The 10,993-nt window shown below is 38.2% G+C and overlaps 1 long non-coding RNA gene across 2 annotated transcripts in view; it reads right to left on the bottom strand.

Annotated features, from left to right (window-relative positions):
* Positions 1 to 1,692: 1,692 nt before the first annotated feature.
* LOC147831676 (uncharacterized) overlaps positions 1,693 to 10,993 on the bottom strand; it is a 180,105-nt gene continuing 170,804 nt past the window's right edge. For both annotated transcript variants that reach the window (XR_015522439.1, XR_015522438.1), the window contains one exon: positions 1,693 to 1,906. This is a non-coding gene — a long non-coding RNA (uncharacterized LOC147831676). The remainder of the gene's footprint in view (positions 1,907 to 10,993) is intronic.

Below are 10,993 nucleotides of genomic sequence, written 5' to 3'. Positions count from 1 at the left end.
CAAGTCTGCCAACGTACATGGGGAGCTAACTGGACAAACTGGTAACAACAGGAAAGCCGTTCATACAAAGGTAAGCGGTCAACTGGTAAGCACGAAAAGAAACTGCTTCATACCGCCCTGTAAAATTCGTTTCTCCACGATGGACATCCAGTGTTCTCCAGCCTCCGGCGCCTAGACTGCTCTGCACAGGAAGTTTGGCAAGAGGAGAAACGGTCATGGTCAACTGAGCCTGGTTTCTCTTGAGGTTTCTCTCCTTCACTTTCGTCCATTGGTGAAGTTTGTTCTGGTTTGCTTGGTTTGGGGCATCGATGGATTTGCTCTTCAGTGTTTGGACTTGAGCAGTAAAATTGACCCACACTGAACTGAGCTAAACTGAAATTCAACTCTTAAAAGTGGACTACAGATTCAATGTACTACAACTTCTATGTTTAGCTGCTATAGAAATAAAGATTGACTGAATTTAATTAAACAGGCCTTAATTAGTCTTAAAATGTCTTAAATTTGCATTTTGAAGGTCTTAAAATTGCAATCAAACCAACCCTGTAAACAACAAATGGTTTCCGTTTCAAAATCTGCTTAATTTCTTGCTGCATCCTAATTCGCATACCTATACCACACCCTTAAAGTATGCGTGAAGCAAAAGTATATACTTTTGAGTGTGTAACAGAAGAGTTTGCAAGCTTTGGGACGTACAACTTCCTCGTTAACAGATCGTCCTTTCAATCATTTTGAGACATCATCTACATTTCTTTCATATTTAATTACCTACCTTGTTAGAAATGCAGCAGCAGGATAATCTGCCATTCGCGAGTCTTTTGTGTAGAGAAATCTCCTCAGGTCTTTAATTATGCGTTCAGAAGTTAATGTCCAAACCAGGGCCTGATTGGGACTCCTTTTCAGCCCTGGAGTTTCAAGCCTTAGACCGGCCTACCTCAGTTCACGACTGACTATATTAAAATAACATCATTTCGAATTCAGTTTCTAATGACACGATCACGTATTTTTCAAGAAAACAGCTGCTTTATAAGTTGAAATGTTCAACAACCCAAACAGTATTATATGTCTTAACAATAAAAATGGAAAAAAAAAAATTCAATTAGATAGGTTAGGGTCGAACACGGGTCCTGCAGTGTGGTAACGCAACGTGCTGACCACTGGACCACAATGGCGCTATTGTTAAAAACCTGTCTATTGACGACTTAATCTTTTTCTCCCCTTCCTAGATTTCTGATCAATTTATGTCAGATTTATTAATTTAGTGAATCATCTGATTTTCAATGAGCAGGTGTATTATTCATAATATTAATTATTCTTTTTCTTATATTCACTAAGGTGCCGCTGTTCGGGGTCGAATAGTTACATCATCATTAACCTGCAGGCTGCATTTTGCTCAGGGGGCTGCGAGAAAATAAATAAAAAATGCGGAGCTGCCGCAAAATAATGAATAAAAAGAGTGAGATTATGGTTAAATAAATGATAAAAAATGAAAAAAAAGTGCGACTGCTGAGAGTGCAAGTAGCTAGGGACACCGGCCCTCGCGGCTAAAAAACGGACCGGTCCACCGGGAATTCTCTCGGTCCTCCCGATTAGCCAATCCTGGCCTGGTACAAACATATCTTAAAATAAGTTCACATTGTTGTTACAGATGAAACATAACACATATATTGTATAAAAATGCATTCTTGCCCAACACTAAATAAACTATTCTTTTTATTAAAAAATACAGCACAAATAACCCAATCCACGTTAAAATATCAACTTAATGCTTAATACAAAAAAAACATCAAGTATTTGAGTGCGTCTCAGACAGCAGAAGCTGCAGGTCTGTAAGTTGAGCTCCTGCACCTGTTGTTCTGCGCTGAGCTTTGACTTGTGACTGAGATCTTCCAGTTCTTCCTGTCAGATTCTGGAAGAGAGAGAGAGAGAAAAAAAAAAAAGAGTTAAAAGTGGTGGATTTTGGTGTGGGTTCACTGTCCGTCAGGGTTTCTCTGCTTGTTTGACAGTGAAGAGCAGCAGTTAATTTGTGGTGACAGATGGTACTGTACAGCCTGGCACATCTCAGCACATCTCCAGAGTTTCCTCAGCTACAAAACTACCCAACAGGTTGTGTGTGCAAGAAGTTTGTTATGACCTGTAGGCCTTCAGTGTAAGAAAAATCTATTAATTAACTGGTCTCGTATTTTGTGATTAACTTTTTTTCCATATATTTACGGTTGTGAATTGACTTATGTGTAATGTTGATCTCTGCTCTGTAGACTTCTGATGTTGAAAATTCAACAAAATTACTTTTATTGACACTTTTGTAGTTTGAAATAATGTATCGTATAAGAAATAATATATAGAGAGAATTAAGTCTGTAAAATTACAGAAAAAAGTGTTCCTAGTTTATTACCAAATGTTTTTACTGTTATTTACAACACCAATACAGACAATATATCAAACTCAGGTTCATTATTGATACGTACCCCTATATACATTTCTGGAGATTGCGGAATACATCCCAGGAGCTACGTTTTCTTGCAGTTTTTGTTTTCACGAATCCACCAGAGGCCGCTGTGTACTGTTCATGAGTCTATTCCAGTACTGGAAGGGCATCACCTGTGTAAAACATATGCTGGTAAAGTTGGCGGTTGATTCTGCTGTGGAACTGTCATATGGTAATGATTTTCATTAAAGATTACCAAAACAAACATTTTAATTTTTCACCTTAAGACTAACAGCGTGCGCTAACAAAATAAACTGTCGTTTTTGTTTCCATGCAGACTTTACTAACAATTAAACAAACATTCAACAAATAATTAATGCATTAGTTGATTTTAGAAAATTACCAGTTTCACCTTTTTGCAAACTTCATGGGCCCTATCATACACCCGGCGCAATATGTCACCAGGCGCATCGCAATTGTTGTTTGCTAGTTTCAGCTTGGCGCAAGAATCGTTTTGACGTTTTGCAGCATGCTGTTTAAATAGCAAATGCATTTGTGCTTATATGTGCGCCCATAGACATTCTGGTCTAAAAAAGGAGGTGTGCTAAGGCGCATTGATATTTTGAGAAACTAAAATACACTGTTTAATAGACTAGCTTAGAGGAGGTTTAAAGTCCAGCGCAGAGCGCGTTAGTTGTGCGCCTCGATAAAAAATTGCTTAATACACACAGGATGTATAGCAATACGCAAATATCTTTACAAATGAACAAAAAATTAAAGGATTAAAATATTACAAAAAATGTTGTTTTCTAGCCTACATAAATATAAAAACCACAGCCTCCATGTCTTCTTCATCTCGGGGGGGCTTTTTTAGTTTATTCATGACAATCTGCTTTTGTATAATATTATTATTATTAGCAGTATTATTTATTATATCCATATTTATATTTGTTTTTAGCAAAAACAAGCTTAGATTTGTCCACCTGTCAGGTTTTAGACCATATGGGGCACAGCATGTGTATTTGGAAATAACTCAGTATTTTGAACACACTTTGTTATTATTGTTCATTTATTCGTTTGCTGGAAATTAGAACTAAATTTAGCAATAGTTTTGAAACAAATCGTTGAGCTTAACAAACAAAATTAATTATGCATAAGCTAATAGATGTCTGTGCGTACATGTTTCCCTGTCTGTGAAAGTACAGAATGAGGAGGCTCATCTTTCATTCTTGCGCTGTAGATGCTCTGTGTAACTGTTTTCTCACTAGTAAAGTTTTTCCAGTAACAAAGTCCGCCATGTAAATAGCAAATGCACTATTGAGCGACACAACTGACTTTTAAAGGGAATGAGACATGAGACTCTCATTGGTTTATTATCAAAACACACCTGTAACTCATTAAGAGAATAAGCTCAACCCTGTTAGACCATGCACCGTGGCGAAATGCGGATTTTTCTGCCCTAAAATAGCAAAAGTGTATTTCGATACGCCCTAAAGCTTTTGCGCCCTGCGCTTTAGACTTTGCGCCTGGAATGTCAAAATAGAGCCCTGAGTGTTATTTCGTTATATGATATTTACACATATTTTTTTGGTAGTTAACATTTTCAGTTGAGTGTAACTTTTAAACCCACACTGTAAAAAATATCTGTAAAATAGCAGTTTTGCATATTTTGTGATTCATGTTTTTATTTTAGTTTGTTTTCTGCTTTTGAATTGCATTATGGGATCTAGATCTTTCTTCCAACAACTTTTAACCTTGAAAAATGGGAAAAAGTGACTTTTATGAACATTTTTAATAGTTTATAGTGCTATATTGTCTGGGTTGGTGTTGTATATTACACTACAGAAACCTTGTAATAAACTGCCAGTACATTTCCTGTTATTTAACAGGTTTATTTCTCTAGATATTATTTCTTATACCTTATTTAAACGACTAAAAGTGACTTTTTTAAAACTGTAGAGTTAAATTTTCAACATCAAAAGTCGACAGAGCAGAGATCAACATCCCATAATGCAATTCACAACTGTAAATAAACAGAAAACACACAAAATATGGAAAGGGTTAATTAACAGATTTTTTTTTTTACAGTGAAGAATAATGTTTTGATCGTGTAGCTATCATTTAAATGCATACATTTAATTCTCAAATGATAATGTGACAAAAATAAGACAAATGTGAGTATTTTTATGCGTGGCTTCTGTGAATCTGCAGATCGTCCTGCCTGGAGACTCGAACCTGCCGGCTGTATCGAGTATGTCCGAGAATAGCAGTGTGTTTTCTGATGTCGGTACACTAGCGGTGTGTGTGTGTGGGCCACGTTTGCGTCTCTGCCACATGTTCACACGTACTCAAACACATTTCACTTCACTTACATGCCTGCGCTTTCAGGTCAGCACAGTCACAGATGTCAGCTATGAGGATTTCAGCGGTCAGAGGAAACCAGCAGATGTAGACAACAACACTGTAAAAAATGCTGGGTTTCACATAATCCAGTTTTAATCATTTTTTTTAAGTGAATTGAACATAAAAAGATTAAGATTTGAGTGAATGATGTGGTGCAATTAGTAAGAAAAAAATAGTTGCTGCTTTAAAGAGCCCCTATTTTGCATTATAAAAGATCATATTTTGATTTTAGGTGTTTCCAACAACAGGCTGATATGCGTGTAAGGTCAAAAAACACTTTTATTGTCTTATAATATGCATTTATATTTTCCTAATTATCCCAGCTACTATAATACGAATCATACAGCGATTCATTTGTTCCCAAACCTTTCCTTAGCGCGATGATAATCTGTGGTGATTGGTCCGATGACCCAGTCTATTGCAATTGGTCGACTGCATTCAACAAGAATCACAGAGAAACACCCACCACGGCTATGAAGTAGCAGCCAGAAGATATGAGAGCCCAATGCAGAAATGCAATAAATCAATGCAGTTAAAGACCAGCATATTGCTCTACTCTTAACCTGGGGTCAGTTTCAGAAAGAAGATTAAGTGAAAATTCAAGAGTGTTTTACCCCGAAATGAGAAAAACTCTGGGTTTTCCGTTTCAAAATGGAGGGTTTGTTAAACTGGAAAAAGCAGTGTAAGTCAAGCCTGTTCCTGATTGAGAGGTAACTTTAATTCAAAGTCAGTTACCGTGGTCACTTACTCTGTGAATCTAACCTGGTCAGGAGCAGGTTTTATTCTCCAAACTCTGAGTTTCTGTCGGCCTCCTTTACTTTATTAAAGACGAATCGGTTTTTCTCGCCTTAGCCTTACGTTTCCACCCACCTATTTTAATGCTCATTTTGGAGATGCGCATAAAAACAACTGATGGAAACGTCGTGATGCACATAACTTTTAAAAAATACGCATAAAGGGGTGTAAATATTCCCTCCATTAGAATTCCATCTTTCACTCCATTTCCATTTTGAAATGGAAAACCCAGAGATTTTCTCATTTCAGGGTTAAAATACTCTGAGTTTTCACTTAACCACCTTTCTGAAATAATATGTATATGCAGTTTGTGTTTATACAATTGTGTTTATAGTATAGATGTGTATATACACTGTATAGTGAGTTTAAGTTATTTAATTTTCCTTTAATTACTATGTGTCTGCAAGTATTGACAGTGAATGTGAATAAGGGATAGAATAGCTCTAATTGTAACCTGTAACCCGGATGTAACCTGTAATTAATTTTTACAGGAACGCTATTTTGTTAAGTCAGGCAATCGTTTTTTTACTTTTAAAAATTGCCTACTTTAGAATTTAATTGGCCATTTTCATTGTAATTGCCTTGTTGATCTCCTAATTGTGGTAAATTAGCTCATTTTTGTGCAAAGGACTTTTAAGAGTTCCCACTTAGATATGCTTGGCATTTATAGCAGGTTTGGCATGCTGTCTCAGGAGAGAACCCTGAGCTCTGAGATATTTGAGCCCAGGGCTCCCGCCCGGTCTAGAAGCGTATTAGGGGATCCGAGATCAGGTAGGTCTCGATCGCTCCCCCTTTAGAAGGGGAGAAAAAGGAGGTGATGGGGTGTAAGGGGGGATTCTTCCAAAAAGAAGATAAGGAGAAAGTGATCCATTTATATTAAGCTAGGATCATTCTGATTGGATTATTACTGATTACGGATGAGTGGCCAGCAGTGCACAATCATATCACGTGCTCCTCTGGAAATTAGTTTGTGAAACTTCACTTATGCTACAAAAAGCCAACAACATGTCAGTCTATTTTATCCACATAAATAAAGCAGCAGTTCCAAATTATTATAGTTGCATTTAAAAAAAAAGCAACATTCCCCACTCAATCTCTTAATGACAAAAAGGTCTTTTTTTTTAGAAATATTCTTACATATTTTGAGTGGAAGTCATGGTAGTGATGTTTAAACTGGCTCCAGGCTGATACGTTTAAGAATTTTGGCTTTTACAGAAAAAAACACTACACATCAAACATTTAGGGGAATCTGGAAAAGAAGAAGAAAAAGAGAGAGAGAGAGGCTGTGAGCCGAGGATCAGAACAAAGCCATTCTCTCTTCTTGCTGTAAATGCATGCACATGTATTTAATATATTTGATTGCATTAGCATTTTCTCCTGCACTTGCTGTTGTGGGCCAGATCTTCACCCCTGGCCATTGAAACACACAGACCAGAACTCGGAGCGTTGCTGTTTTTCTTTATGTGTTCAGAAGATCAACACACACATACTCTCTACTACTCATGCTAGAGTCTACTCACAGACCCAATGCAATGGGTGTAATGTTAAAATAACAGCTTAATCAGTGTTTTGACCTGCTTTCCTGTAAATTAGGAGTTTCCAGATAAGCAGACTTCGGTTATGTCAGATTTTTTTTTTTTTTTTTAAATTAAAATGGATAAGAAAAGATGGATGTAATAATCTTTCATGAAATAGCACAATTACTAATATCACTCATTTAATACTTTAGCGGTTTTGGTTGAAAGCATGCCAATTAAGAATTAGCGTCAAACCTTTTGTTCTGTACCGTGACCTACATCGGCATGAAATGGGTTATTAAAAGGAGAAAGAAGTATATAGGGCAGAAACTTTGATCAGTTCAAGCTGACTGTAAATTGTAAGAAAGCGACAGGGTTTATGTGGACCAAATAGTTATTATATATACAGGGTGGGCCATTTATATGAATACACCTTAATAAAATGGTAATGATTATTTTATTTTTACAGCTAAAAATGTTATTTTAATTTCACTGGAACTTTAAATCTATGTTCAGCATCAGTCATAAGCAGCTCTTATGGTTGTCCAACTCTCATGTGGCCACCCTGCTGAAAAATCCAGCTTAAACCAGCCTAGGCTGGTTTTAGCTGGTCAACCAGGCTGGTGTAAGAGCGGTTTTGGCCACTTCCAGGCTGGTTTCAGCCTGGTCTTAGCTGGTTAGGCTGGGAGATGACCAGCTAAAACCAGCTTGACCAGCCTAGCCAGACTGGGAGCCCAGCCAAAACCAGCTATGTCCAGCTTAAACCAGGCTGGTCAAGCTGGTTTTAGCTGGATTAAGCTGGTCATTTTCCAGCCTGACCAGCTAAGACCAGGCTGGAAATGGCTGGAAACCAGCCTGGAAGTGGCCAAAACCCCTCTAAAACCAGCCTGGTCGACCAGCTAAAACCAGCCAACCAGCCTAGGCTGGTTTAAGCTGGATTTTTTATAAGGGCACAGAAAATGAAGTATTTTGCCCATTTGAATTACTCATTTGTCACTAGACTTTAGCCTAACTGCAGCTAGCATAAACATGCAGTGTGGCGCATTACGTTATGCAAAATCATAAGCACGTCTGAACCTAAGATAAGTCTTCCAAAAGGATTTTTTAACCCAGAAGGATTTTTGAAGGAAATAGCTTAAGTGATCTTTAATATGCTTGAAAAACACATTACCTTAGCAGATGCGGCGTGAGCCCAGTCGCTATCCCAGGAGAAATGATAACTATTCTCAGTTGAATATATTAGCACTGCTAAAGTCTTCAGCTCAAGTCAGATACTGACAGAATTTATTGTGTTAAAAGGCCACAATCTAATGTTTGTTGTGACTGTGTAATGCTATTGAAGCAAATATTTTGGTTAGGACTGTACACATTTTCCTTGGAAGACAAACTAGCGTAGCTGAATCTGAGCGAAAGACAGGAATCGCTGGAAGGAAGGAAGGAATTTGACAAAGTCCAGAGAATATGTTATCCTGAACATGATCCCTCTGCTCTCTTTGAGGAGAAAATATGCTTGAAACGCATAGACACTCGTGAGAGAGGAAACACTTTTCAGTGAACGTCTCGATCAGCCTTGGAAAACTAGTGCTGATGGATAGCTGCGATTTAGCAATGCAAACTTTACGTGTTGTGTGGCTAACGCGATGATATAAATGTGTAAACAAACCCCAGTGTCTTGTTGACGTCCGCACTAGCACACTAGCCATGTGCTGAAATAAAATGTCCACAGTTCATGCAAGGGGTTACACAACATTAGCATCATTCGTCGACATAAAGAAAGCAAAAGTTGACCATTTGTCTTTGAGACAGCAAGAAAAAGGTTCATTTACAGCTGCAGGACATGCTTTAAGTTGTGTACAACAGCACATTTATTTAAAAGCTATGTTACAGACTAGCATTGATGTACAGCTACAATTTAGCAATGCTAATTTAGCATGTGGCTGGATTAATGTGATGTCTTGAATATGTAAACAAACTTTCCGATCAATGGAGTATTTAATAAAAACCCTGCTGAAAAATCCAGCTTGAACCAGCCTAAGCTGGTTGGCTGGTTTTAGCTGGTTGACCAGCCTGGTTTTGGAGGGGTTTTAGCCACTTTCAGGCTGGTTTCCAGCCATTTCCAGCCTGGTCGTAGCTGAAAAATGACCAGCTAAAACAGACTAAAACCAGCATGGTTTAAGCTGGACATAGCTGGTTTTGCCTGGGCTCCCAGCCTGGTTAGGCTGGTCAAGCTAGTTTTAGCATCTCCCAGCCTGACCAGCTAAGTCCAGGCTTGAAATAGCTGGAAGCCAGCCTGGAAAGGGCCAAGACCCCTGTAAAACCAACCTGGTCGACCAGCTAAACCCAGCCAACCTGCCTATGATGGTTTAAGTACGTTTTTTTCAGCAGGGAATGTACAAAGACTCATGGAGAGGATTATATTTTAAGCATTAGCATTATTCAACGTCATCAAAATTTGAGGATTTGTCTTTAAAATAATAGGAAAAGATAATGTACAGCTTCAGTAAATCAACATTTACATGTTGTGCAGCTCCTAGAAGATCATGAAATGGGAATGCTTTTCAGCTCATACAATAAAAACCTTTTAAACTAGCATTGATGTTAAGCTACAGTTTAGCAACGCTAATTTAACAAGTTTCTGGTGATATGATGACTAATGTGATGATTTAAATATGTAAACAAACCTGAGTCTCTGATGTGCAACTGTCAAAAAATGTAACTATATGTTGCAACGACACATATCGCTATCTCTGTGATTGGCCAGCTTGGTAGCTGTGATGAGTATGGGCGGAGCCGAGAGCTGTGAGCCAGATGGAGCGAGTGTTTCCAAGTGTCAAGTCATGTGAAGGAGGTCTAGATGAAAACTTTTGTTTTGTGTTTACGTCACTGGTTTCCGCTAGTGGTGGGCAAAGCGAGGCTTCACGAAACACTGAAACAGTCGAAGCAAGTGTGTTGAAGCTTCAAAACGTGCATGTCTACTTTAGTGGTGAAAACTACCGTTTAACTATGTTTCCGTTTACCGCATTAACTATGACAACTTTATGTTGCACAATTAAAATGATGAAGTGAATGCTGAAATAAAGTATCCACAGCCACGTGAAAGGACTTCATTATTTGTTTCATACTTTATATTAATGTGGAAAAAACAGATAAAAGCTTCCAGAAGACAGCAATACAAATGTGGTGTGACTCCTAAACTAGCATTAAGGTATAGATAGAATTTAGCAATGCTAACTGTGCTTGTTCCACGATTAACAAGATGACTTTAATATATACATAAATGTCTTGTTGACATACAAACTAGTGATGTGCTGAAATACAATTTCCACAGCCATGCGCACAGTTACACAAAATTAGCATTAGCATAATTTGTTGACATAAACTAGACAATAAAACGTAACCATTTTTAGACGCTGAGGGTTAATTAATGTTTGATTTCACCCTTGAGGGCACAAAAACTATTAACAGCTGCCAAGAGTGTAGCAATGCAAACTTTATGTATTACACGTCTTATTCAGCCATGAAAACTAGCAATGACAAACAGCTGTAATTTAGCAATCTTAACATATCCCTGCAGAAAAATCCAGCTTAAATCAGCCTAGGCTGGTTGGCTGGTTTTAGCTGGTTGACCAGGCTGGTTTTAGAGGGGTTTTGGCCATTTCCAGGCTGGTTTCCAGCCATTTTCAGCCTGGTCTTAGCTGGTTAGGCTGACCAGCTAAAACCAGCTTGACCAGCCTGGTTTAAGCTGGACATAGCTGGTTTTAGCTGGGTTCCCAGCCTGGCTAGGCTGGTCAAGCTGGTTTTAGCTGGTCGTCTCCCAGACTGACCAGCTCAGACCAGGCTGGAAATGGCTGGA

Source organism: Danio rerio, chromosome 22 (assembly GCF_052040795.2).
Source record: "Danio rerio strain M-AB ecotype USA chromosome 22, GRCz13ab, whole genome shotgun sequence".
NCBI classification, from domain to species: domain Eukaryota; kingdom Metazoa; phylum Chordata; class Actinopteri; order Cypriniformes; family Danionidae; genus Danio; species Danio rerio.
This window is presented reverse-complemented; position numbering and strand designations above follow the sequence as displayed.